Here is a 12,511-nt window from a genome sequence, read left to right on the forward strand (position 1 = left end):
GGGACTCCCTTACCTTGAAGTAAGGTTTTTAAAAAGTAACTAAGTTTCTGGGCTCTCCCTGGTGGCGCTGCAGGTTAAAGCACAGCACCAAGAAGCTAAAGCCACCTCAGCATGAGTTCGATCCCTGGCCCCAAAGGTGACCCACATGGCACGGCAGACCTCTCCTGACCCGCCCACTACTCTCCTCAGCAGTGTACTTCGTCAGTCGGCCTGTTCTGTTCCCACTGTGTCTGGTGAATCCTCTCACTGCCTGGGCACCTATGGCCTGTACCCCAGATCTGTATGCATAAATAAATACATTTTTATTTACTTATTTATTATAAATAGGTAAAGTAACTTTCTTTCTTGAAAGAATGAAATTGATCAGAACTCCATGTTCTTTTTCAGCTGCCCACTCGGGCAGCACCCTTCTAGACAACAGGCTCCATTGTCCCAGGGCCCTGTTGGGAACACTGGCAGCCTGGGGTACCCTCTGGGGGTACCTCACGAGCTCCTACTGTCTGAGCTTGCTGACCTTGGGGCCACCAGGCAGATCCACCTTGGATTCCTGCTCAGAGTGAGTTGGCGACCAGGATGGAATGTATGATGCTATTGTCATTAATGTTTTGGGAACGCCAAAGGGTGAGGGTTATTTCTGTTGTCTTAACAAGGTGATAACAGTGTCTCACCTATGTGCTTATGAGCACTTAGAAGCATGTAACTTACCAGAGATGTGAATTAGGTACTAGGTGGGGTGTGAAGTCAGGTGGACTCTGCCCCAGAACTTGAGCATAATTTAGGGGTGCATTGCTTTTGCCAAACAGATCCAGTGCAGGTGGTGGCATCACACTGATGTGGGGCCTGTAGCCTTCTCTCACCCATTTGGATACATGTTTGCCCAGCCTGGGTCCTTGTTCTGTTCACAACAAGAAACTCCCTGCAAGAAGTTTCTCTTGAGCAGCAATAATGTTTAGCATCTGCAGAGAACGGGAGTCCACCTGAGGGGTGGGAGTGAGAGGAACATCTGAACAAGCAGATACAAGTTGTTTTGCTTTGTGGGATTGTTGATCTGGTTCTTGATACAGATGTTGGAGCTCTCCCAATCACACAGATTTGAAAACATTTTCCGCCTGGCTAGGCTCTCTCACCTGAGCGGCTCCACGAAAGATGGTAGGAAACTGAAGTTTGATGCTTGGCTCTGCTTGCAGGTAACCATCTAGGGCAAGCACCTAGCTCTTCAGAGCCTCGTTCCTTGCCTGTAAATGGACTTCATCTTCTCACATTCCTCATCAAGTTTTTTAAGGAGTACCTGAGATACTTGATTGCCTTTTGAAATTGGGCACAGAAGCAGAAAAGTGGTGTTTGGCCTGCAACTCAGGTTTGAGCAACACTAAAATAAAAAAGTAATAATAGAAGTTACTCGTGACTTTGGTCTTCATTTGAAATGAATGTTTAAAGACAATGTGTGCAGACTGGCCCCTCCCACTGTGGATTGACTGGGAAGTGGGTAGTGTGGTTGATTGTAGCCCGTGCCTGGCCTCACTGTTGGGGTGCAGGCTCATTTTGCTGGGGAGGCTTATAGGTTCCTGACTCGAACTTCTTACATCCAACCTTAGGTGAAGTTCATGAACCTGTTTGAATCTTAATCTCCTCGTCTGTGAGTAGGTTCCTGATACTACCCACCTTCTAGGTTTTGGGGTGGGGAGGATGAATGAGATAATATGCCTAAAGCGCTTTGGAGAGTTTTGGCACATGGTCTGCTGTCAATTCATGGGTGGTGATTGTGCTGCTCCCAACACCAGCAGCAGCCTGAACGGTTTGTGTCTATCTGAAGATCCAAGCCGGACTGAACATCGTTTTGACCAGGTCACTCAGCAGTATACTTTTGAGTTGAAATTTCTGTGTATAAAATTTCCACGGATAATCAAGGGCTACTTGGAAACTCTTACTCGTCACTGAGGGATGGTCAGGATGTGATTGGTAAGTATCCCCGTGTGTCCCTGGGCAAGGCTTCTGGACCTCTCACCCCCCGTGGGGACATGGGAATGCCCAGCCCAGGGGTCCTTACTGAGATTCGGCCACCAACTAACTCGGCAGCCGAGAGCACGCTCACACTTGGGTGGCGCACGTCACGTGTTTGTGAGCCCCGTGTCCTAATCAGATAACACACAACCCTGAGGCACAGCTACCCTCTGCGCGACCTGTTGCTGGCGACCAAGTCGCCTTGTGCAATTGTCATTTGTTAATCCCATGAACTTCTGATTAGCTCTCCAGAGTACTGGCCTTTGTGTTCAGAGCTTCAGATTGAACGTGAATTTGCACGTGAGCTGAGAAATGCCCGGAAGCAGGTGTGCCTTCCCAGGTACCCCGGCAGCGATCTTCCAGGCCACTGACTCCTTGGAGTGACCCATGCTCACTGGCATTTCCAGGTGACATACATCATGTGATCACCAAAACTGAGTCAGGTGTGCAGGACCCGTCGGGAATGCGGTCAGTGAACTAGGTGGGATGATAAACTGAGAATCGGTGGCGTTTGCTTTTTAAATACTCATAAATGGGTACAAGGAACCTAAGTGTGAGGCCAGAGGAGGGGTGAGGCTTTGACCCGGGACACTGGGTTGGGTGGCTCAGGCCTTGCTGCAGTTTTCATGAAGTTGCATGCAGTCACCAGGGTCTTTTTGAGTAGATTCTGTTGTCCCAGTTTTCTGTGGCCATAAACCACAGGCATAGTTCATTCTCTGAGCACCCTTTGCCTCTCTGCCACTCTGCACCTGGTGACACCAGCTCCATTTGGAGTTCTGGACCTTACCTCCTTCCTGAGTTTTCATAAATTCCCCTTCCTCTTCCTCTCTGGCCCTGATCTGCTTCCAGGGGCCCAGCACATATCTTCACTAGCACCTACAGGAGTTCAAAGGAGCCATAGAACCACGTCATTTGGCCACTATCGACTCTCCCCCTTGCGTCAGGGATGATTTCAGATTTATCTTTGTAGCATGAGGTCAAATCCAGAGGCTATTGAAAGGGCCTCTTTCGCTGTTGGAATACCTGTGCTAGAAGTCAGAGCTACGGGGAAGGCACTTTCTCTTTCAGAGTGGCCTAGTAAAACAGAGCAAGATGTCAGATGTGGGGGCCAACAGCTGGTTTCCCAAACTGGGAACTGCCTGCAAGGGTCGTCCCCAGGAACTGCCTGTAAGGGTCGTCTTCAGGCCAGTGACCACTCCTTACCCACACAACAACACAACCCAGTGTGCATGTCTCACCAAGGGTCTTTAGGATAATTTCTTCTTGAAAATGCAGCACCCAAACTGAAACTCCGACCCAGTATGCACCCTGCCCTATGATTGCCACTTTTACCTGGCCAGAGACATTCAGCACCTTCCGTTATGGAAAAAAGGTGGTGGAATTGTATGTGCCAATTAGATAAGATAATATTGGAACATTTAAAAATAGATGAGTAACTACTGACAACCAGAAGATAAAGTGGCACGAGGTGGCAGGTTGTAATCCAAACGTGGGTCAGTCCATGTGCGTTTTAAAGCATGATCGCATCAAGGATCATTGTGACATTGAATCACTTAGGAAAGTAGAGGCCTTAGAAAAAGGGCAAGTTCAGACCAGAGCTGCAGCAGCTTGCCACCATCTTGCCCCCTCTCCTTCACACAGTGTGCTTATCCTGGGTCTCGAACTTGTAAATTAACTGGGTTTTGTTTTAGTCAAGTAGTGAATAGTGAAATTTACATTCCTTCATATCTACTAGCTTTAAGTCAGTTTGCCTTGTACACTAAAAGCAGAAGCATGCAAATGGCAATTTAATATTTATCCTCTTTGGACCTTGTTTATGCAATCTGAACTTGAACATCTTGGGTACTTGGGTATGATACAAACAAGTGTTAATTTCATAGTAGGAAATAAAAGGAATATATCCACATTCGGGACAACTTTATCACATCGTGGCATGGTTCTGTTTCATAGCAGGTTACTCATAAAACCTTTTGCATTTGCATCTTGTGTATCTATAATAAAGTCATTAGCCATTCAGTTGTTGTGAAGAATTTATTGTCCATACAGCATCTGTGTGTGTGTGGAAGAGTGTGACCGAGTGAGTCACCTTTGTGTTGAGTTCCCATGGGTCATGGTTTGACTCGGAAATGGTGTAACCTGGATGCTACTAGAGATATATGAAGCTCGGAGCTTTTATACTTGCTGTGTGGTGTGTGCTTAACATGTTTTAAAACTCTTCTGTGTCCATATGTTTTCTCAGCCTGCCTATGTGACACTGTGAGGTTTCAGATCTGGGAGAAGAGTTAACTTTTGTTTGCTAAATGCCCCCAAAGGACAGATTAGTGAAGCTAATTTGGGAGAAGCCCAAGGTTTAGTTGGATAAAAACAACTATTTTATAGATGACCATTCTTTGGAACTGCTGACTTGGAGTCTGAGGGGTATGTGTGTGTGTGTGTGTGTGTGTGTGTGTGTGTGTGTGTTTCTTGTTCTTTAATAAGAATGGACCAGTGCAGAGTTTGACGATATTTATAAGTAGATAGAGTTTGGATGTTTTGGTTTTATTTTATTTTCGATTGTTTCTCATGTACTAGCTATTGACTACTCCTGGCAGTTGGGAAACTCTGGGGAGTCCAAACTAGAACTGATTTCAACCCAAAAACTTGTTAGCTCTACCAGCCTTCAAATCTTCCTGTTTCCCTGTAGAAACATCCATGGTGATGGAGAGAATGGGGAGGAGGAGGGGGAAGAAAGAACTTGAATGACTGGAAAGATTCCTGCAAAGCCAAGTCAAGATGAAATCTGAAAACCTGGCCTATCCATTCCCACCCCCACCAGCTCACGCTGCTAGCTTTCTCCTGGAGATCCTTCTGGTTTTAGGCAAATCTTGGGTGGTTATGGGTTTGCCTAGCTCTCAAAATGCAAAGAGATTGTGGATTCTATTCTACCTACACCATGAAAGAAAACACACAACACCTTCTCCACTCAGGTGAAACTTTTCCAGTTGCCTAAAACAGTTATTCCCATCCTGTCCCACCTGTGTTCCCTTGTCCCTCAAGTCCAGGGACCCTCAGTGAAGGGAGGCAGTGTTCAGGAACTGGGATGCCTTTCTGGAAGAATTGCAGGTTCTGAAAATGAACCTCAAGCTTCAGTACCTGACTGTTGCGTCATGTTGGATTAATCAGGGTGTTCATCTTTATAGCTTTTAGAGCACACCTGTAAAATAATACAGGCAACTGTAGGCCTGGAGCTTTGCATATCTGATAATGGTCTCTCTCTGTGATGGTCAGGGAGGCGTGTAGCAGGCTCCTGATGCAGCCAGCCAGCGGGGTAGCACCCCTCCTGCAGGGACTCTCCAGGTCCTGCAGGGTCCTGCTGGATTAGGCAAGTGGGCGCTGTGTTGAGAAATTCCTGTCTGGACTAGGCGTGTGGGGTGTCGCTGTTCTTTCCCACTCCTCCTGCTTTTCGTGGGGCAGCTGGGGAAACTATTAGAGAGCACAGTGGGGCTTTAAGCCACTGCAAACCATGGTTAGGGAATCTGAGTGCTTGGCCTGACTTCTTTTATAAAGGTCTTTCATTTCTGAATCGTGTGTGCTGGGAAGTGGACACTGATGTCTGTAGAAAAAAATTCTTTGCAATCAGTTTTATTCTTTTTCTTCCTTCTTTCATATACTTGGCTAGCTCCTCAGACCATTTTTCTCATACTTTTACAATTTAAAAATTTCCCCACTGTCTTTAGACTATGGATTACAGAATTTCAGGACAAAGGGGCCTTTGGGACTCCCTGGCTGTAAGCACATTGTGGTGGTGTGATGACCTGGTCATTTGTCGAAACAACTTTTCCTCTATTTTTCATGACCGCCTCCCCTCCACCCCTCAACTTCTCCTGAGATTTTTTTCCACAGCAAGGAGAATTACTGATAAGCCCTGTCACTGCCCCTGACACCTGGTACTCCTCCTCCTCCTCCAGATTTAACCCCGTGTACCCTGTGTGACTTGGAGAAGGTGGTATTGCCTCTATCCGCAGATGAAGAGACCTACGGGTTTATTCCCAGGAGCACAGCAGGAGGGCAGTATAGACCAGAACCCTGCACATGCCTCCTTTGTGAGGAGTCATCCTTTGGCTTGGGGACTGTGTGTGGGGTGCATTCTAGAATGTTCCCTGGAAAGCCCAGCACTATTCTGGTCCTTCTCATAGGCACGCTGGCAGGAATCAATTTGTGTTATCCTGTCATCACGTTGAAAGGCTCAGGGGGACAGTCAGGAGGTGCGGTGATGTGGATACCCCAGTAGGGGCGGGCTGGGGGGCCTTGAGGGCCTGCCTTGGACAAGGGGTGTGGGCAACGAGTAGGTCCGCCAAGGAGATAGCAAGAGAGCATGTGGATCCTTGTGCATGTGGTGTGTGTGTGTGTGTGTGTCCATGTGTCCGGATATGTGTGTGCGTGTGCACGTGCGCGCGTGTGCTTGTTTTAATACCCCTCCCCCACAGTGCTTATCTCTGCTCCTATGTTGTCCTGCAGCCCTGTGGCCAGCTTACGCAATTTTCGTAGTTGTTTATTATTTGTCTTCCTTCAGAGGTCCTGCCCTGAATAACGTAGGCCCAGCCTCTGTGTTGCAGCTTCCTGTGGTGTTGCTTCAAGATCAGGTGCAAGAGACAACCTGTCATGAGGCCCGAGGAAGTTTGAATGAGTTTGTGACCTGTTGAAGTCTGGGTTCTGGCCTGTCTGGGAGCGAGGATGATGATGTGGGGATCTGGGAACCTGTGGCAGAGTTAACTCCTATCTGTACCCTCCCTTCATCGGCCCCCACCCACCCTCCTCTCCCAACCTCTCCCCCACCCTCCTTTATACCAACTTGGTCCTGAGGGACCCCAGCAGAGGAGGAACAGCAAGGGGTAGCAGGGGAGGAGGGAACACATGGGGTGTGGTGGGAGCAGAAATGGGGGGGTGCACCCCGGGGAATCTGTGCCATAGAGAGAATGCACTAAGACTGTCTTCCAGACCTTGGAAAGCTTTCTCTATTTCAGGTAGAAAAGAAATTTGATGTAAACTATTAACTCTGGACCTCTCTCCCCAATTTGTAGAGTAAGCGTGTCCTTTGGTGCCCAGTGAGTGGAGGGGGGGCCCTTTCCCTGATCCAAGGCCAGTTCCTTCTGCCCAAGTAGTCCCTCGTCCCACCGTGCCAGGTAGCCAGCGGGCCGGCCTCTCCCCTCCAAGAAATTGGCTGCAGCTCCCTAGGGCCAGGACCGCTGCAGGAAGCCTGGAGCCCTAGGAGGCCTCTGTGTGACCAGTGACTGCAGGCCAGGGCTTCCCCTGCTTGGCCCTGTAACAGAGTGGGAAGGGGGTGGGGGCTGGTGCCAGGTTCCCTGCCCCACCCAAAGGAGAATGGAGCTGAGCAGGCAAGAGGAGAATCTGGAGAGGAGACTGAGGAAGAGGGGAGCAGGATGGAGCCCTTAGGAGGAACATGGAGCAGAGAGACATGGAAGAAGCTTTGTCTTGTTTCTTGGCCCTGGACTGGGTGAAACAGATGTGGGTGAGAGATCCGTGGGGAGGTGACTATGGCAGCATTGATCTTGGTTGTGATTTTGTTCTTTTCCTCCCACTCTTGTCTGGCCATTTCTGACCCTTTTCTGTGCATCCTCTCCAGAAGATACTTTGGGCTTGTGGTGGCCTTTCAGGCCTTGTTTGGACCAACCCCTTTTGGGTGGACTTTTACCCATGAGGGTCACTTTGGGTGCTTGATTTAGAACTATATTCTTTGGTTTTTCTGTACTTTGTATACACATTGTATTAAAGTTCTTTTCCATTAAAGGTCTTAAATGCTATGTTTTGATGTAGCAGATGGCAGCACCTATTTAGAGGAGGCAGGTTTGGGGGTTTAGGGGTGCCCCTTCTCCCTGCCCTGGAACAGCCCTCTCCAGCGCCTAGGTCTTGACTTTGTGGTTGACTCACCATAAAACACCTCCATAGAATGCTTCCTTTGGACCAAGGAAAGCACCATTAGACCGCAAACAGTAAATAAGTGTGGCTTTTGTTGCAGGTAAAATTTGCACCATTCCACAACTGGACGGGTGCCCACCCACCACCGGGGCAGGGGCAGCATCTTTTGGAGCTCGATGTTGGCTGCTTAGTGTCTTTGCCATCATGATAACGAGAGAAGCATTTCCAGAGTTTTTCCTTTGTGCCCAGCACAGTGCCATCTCCTGAGACCCTCACAGCAGGCATTATTACATCACTTCCGTTTCATAGATGATGAACCGGAAGCTCAGAGCAGTCAAGTAACTTGCCCAACACATAACTTGGAAAACAAACAGTACTTGGACTCAGTTCTCTGTCTCCAGGGTCAGTATCGACCAAGCAAGGGTTCACCTTCAAAGGCCCAGGGACGAGCTTCTAGCTGTCTATACCAGTGCCTGGCCTGGCTCCAACAGAGAAATGTCTGTGCTGGGAAGAGAGATACGAGAGTGAAGGCTGGTGTGTATAACTGTACATTAGGGTGACTGCTGGGCCCGTGGGTCCTCAAAAACCAAGCCCTAGAGAGGGAGGCTGAGTGGCGTAGACGCTTCTGAGCTGGCTTCAGATGGCAGTGGGGTTAGGGGTGCGGGTCTCCTTCTTACTGTCCTCCTGTCACTGATGCCAGTCATGCTGGAACCCCCTTCTAGCTCCCAGTGTCTCTCTTCCCTGCCCTGGGCCACCGTGGGTGCCCTCTCTCCAACCTCTCAGGACCCAGCCTGCCTCTGAGCTCCCGAAGACCCTTCCCTGGCATTTGAGGTTTCCCAGGTGATGGGCGCTTTGAATCTGGGCCCTGGGGCCAAATGTGGGAGCTGTTGGGTCAGGTGGCCAGCAGTGGGCTGTGCTTTCATAAATAAAGTGCTATCAAGACATAGCCAGGTCTCTGGTGGTGGTTGTGCTACAAAAGGGCAGAGTTGGGTGGTTGAAACAGAGACCATGTGACCTGGAAGCCTAAAATGTTGACTCTTACCCTTCAAGAAACATCCCACCACCTCTGCTGTTTAGGAGTCAGGTGGTGTTCCCTCTGGAGAGCCAGATCCCCTGAGAGCCACCGTTCTGCCTTCTGCTCTGTGGGATGGGGCTCGTGCGGCAGGAAGGGTCTAGACGAAGAGGCAAGAGAGCACAGGCTTCATCCGTGCTCCTTATACACAGAGAGCTCAGAGATCTGTGTTGAAATGAGCCCTGGACTTTCTGCTTCTCCCAGTCTTCGACTTTCTGAGTTGTTCAAACTAACCCATGAATTTTCTCTCTTTCATACTCTTCACTTCCAGGTATAGTTGGTCCTCCAGATTACGTCAGATGCTTCCTGGGATTCTGCATCCCCCAGTGACATCCCTTGCCCTACCCTCCTGTGGTCAGCTCATAACAGATGTCCACTCCGTGGCCCTCCGGCCGCCTCCAGTTGCTCGCTCTTCTGCTTGGTCCTGTGGCCCAAACCATTGGAATGAGCCATTGCATTTTGTGACCTATGTTTGCACCATGGCCGCAGTGTGAAAACCATGTTTCAGATTCGGTACTTGCTCTGGGGCCTCACAAGCGAACAAGAGTAGAGACCCAAACACAGGCCTGAGGCGTGGTGCCTGCTGCTGCTGGTCCAGAGCTGTCTGAGGGGAGATCCCTGAGCTGTGGGGAGAAGTGTTATCTTTAGAAGTTACATTTAAGACTTAATTGAGCTGTTATGCCTTTCATTCTCGCTCTCTTCCTCTTAAACCTTTCTCTATAAATCTTGGCTTTTTTTCCTCTTAGGCTCAAGTTTTCCAGTGAGTTGTCAATTATTCCCCAGGTGCTTTTTAATTAAAACAACAGCAACAAAACTTGACCTTGTCCATATGTTTTTACTCGTCTTCTCCCTTCTTTTCTTATTAGTTTTCTCAAACTGTGTGTGTGTGTGTACAGGCATATATTCATATGTGCACACTAGTTCATGATTATCTACATACAAAAGATGATGAAAGTGTGTCTTATGAAAGATGAAAGATCCTTGTCTTATTACTTTGATTCCCTTCGCCTTTAATGGTGCATGATCCTGACATTTATGAAAAATAACTATTTTCTGGATAAGGTGCAGATATTTCTAAAAGTGCTCCCTCTCAAACTTATTACTAGCTCCAATGACCTGGCATCCTTTGTCTTCTGTTAGAGGCATTTAGTGGAATTTTTCCTGGACCAAGAAACTTCAGCATTCTCCCCTGCATATTTCCATTTTAAAAGTTTCAAGCCGACCTTTTCACTATTCGGAACTGTTACACGAAACCACAGCGAAGACTTGCAAACAAAACACAGTGCCAACCCTTGCTGGCTCCCCCACGCCCTGCCCTGCCGAGTGCTCCCCAGGGCAAGGACATGGGAGGAATGGAGAGATTACCAGTGTCCCCGGGGTGGGTCCAGCCGGTGCCCTTTTTTCAATTAATTAATTAATCTTTACATTTTCAAGGACAGGTTCAGTAGGAAAAGGAGAAAAAAAGTAACACCTGCGGAATCACTGGAGGGTGGGAGCTGCCTGGAGATGCCTTTCTTTTTAAATGTTTTTACTTTGGAGCCCTAAAATAGTTGTCTCGTTTGTGGACACCTGTTAGCCATCCCGAGCCACTCTCCCGTTGCAGAACTGACCACTGTCCAGACCCCTGTCATGTCTGCAGTGAGCGGGTCTGGCCAAGATGGGGATCCAGCCTAACTTGTGAGGAGGGTGGCTAGCTGTGCCAAGACCTGGTGGAAGCAAGCTCCTTGCAGCTCGGTGGTCCAGAGCCTCTGAGGAGCTGCTGTAGAGGGCGCTGGGAGGTGGGGTGCGTGGGGGCGGGTGGAAATACAGGTCTGGGAATGTAGGAGAGCACTTGCTGCCTATGAGTTGGCTCCTCCTGGGCCGGGGCTGTAACTTGACTCCGATCTCCAGGGTGGTTGCTGGGCATCCTTCCCATCCCCCACCATGGGTATTTGGTTTGTGTTTTGCTTGATGGAGAGCTTTGGAGAAATCAGACTAGATTTAAGGAAAGGCATTGTACAGCTGGCCCACTTTGTTCCTTTATTCCCTCGGAAAAGTGACACCCTCCCCGCCTGCTGGTCCTGCCTGCTCCAGTGTTGGCCATTGGGCTGCCTCTGGGCTTTGTACCAAGGGGGCCATCCCTTCACTGATGAGGAAGCTGGCTTGCTTTGGGACCATGATTTGCCCAGCGCAACGCTATACACATCCGTTTGATTCCAGAATATTCTTTTTCTTACTATTACTCTTCCACCTACCTCTTGCATGGGGATCAGTTACCTTGAGGAATGCTCCCACCCCACCTATATGCCCCCCTCACTCCGGCCCCCCAACCCCTCACAACCCTGCAGTTTGTTTGTTTGTTTGTTTGTTTTCCACTGAGCCTTAAAGAGTAAAGTGTTGTCATGAACAAGATACCCAGGTCAGGATTAAGAGAAACCACGTTCTTGGCTCAATTTTGTTTTTTCCCTAAGAGTGTCAGTTGTCCCTCATTTCTTTGTCATATTTTTATTCCCTGTAAGATTAACCGGCCCCACCCTGCAAGCCACCTTGTTGTAAACAGAAGCCCCTGGGTTCCCAGGACTGAGGCGGGAGGCTGCTGCTTGCCTGGAGCGCCTGCAAGGCATGAGGGGCCCAGCTGGGCTTGCTGACCCTGTCCTGAACCTCCCACCTCACCCCACCACCTTCGATGTTGGCTTTTTCCTAAAAAGCGTGCCTCCTGTGCACTTTCCAAAGCACAGGACGGAGGGGCCAGGGCAGGCCATTGGGTGTCCCGCCTGTCTCATTGGTGCCCTGAACTATTCCGGGCTTAAAAATGTGGGGCAAAAGGGAAGGGCACGCAAGCTCGTTGAATTTTCCAAAGCTGAAATCTTTGCTGGCTTTGAACATCTGGGTGATTAAACTGAGAACTTTGGGTGTTTAGCGGCAGTAGGTCCGCCTGACTGGGGTGTCTCCATGTTGGGGGACTGAGTGCTTAGTCTGGGTGTGTGAGTGGGGGCATCTGAGGCTCCAGCCCTGAGCTGGCTGTGAGCCTTCTTTGCACCCAAAGCTACACTGTCGGCTGATAGTAAGGAATTTTAATGGGCCTGTGAACAGGTTGTGACTATTTGGTGAACTCATGACTGAAATACAGATTTTTAAAGACTTCTTTGAAGATTTTTAGAAACCACTGATTTTAGTTCTCTTTCTAAGGGCTTTTCTTGAACTTTCCCCTGTTACAATAGTGAAACAATGTGCTTGTTTGCTTTCTAAATCTTCCGTTGTACAATAGTTCTGAAAATCAGTCTGTTGGCTGGAAGCAGGGGGTGGGTGTGCGGGTTTATGTAATTTGACTTCTTTTCTCTCCAAATCAGTAAATATTTACATCTGACCTTACCCAGCAGCTTGGGTACATGCGGTCACTTGAAAGCGTGTGCTGGGAGCAGAGCCTGTTGCCAGTCCCACTGGGCCCCCGAGCAAGGGCTTAGTATTACTATTATTATTTGTATAAAATGCTCTCCAAAAACTCACACCAAAATGGTTCTTAGAGCCAATTTCCCACTTTCC

General features: G+C 48.9%; 1 protein-coding gene across 3 annotated transcripts in view; it reads left to right on the top strand.

Annotated features, from left to right (window-relative positions):
• The window catches only part of FOXN3 (forkhead box N3), a 349,499-nt gene that overhangs the window by 180,350 nt on the left and 156,638 nt on the right, over positions 1–12,511 (top strand). The window lies entirely within an intron of this gene.

Source organism: Condylura cristata, unplaced genomic scaffold (genome assembly GCF_000260355.1).
Source record: "Condylura cristata isolate star-nosed mole 26May11 unplaced genomic scaffold, ConCri1.0 scaffold00013, whole genome shotgun sequence".
NCBI lineage: Eukaryota > Metazoa > Chordata > Mammalia > Eulipotyphla > Talpidae > Condylura > Condylura cristata.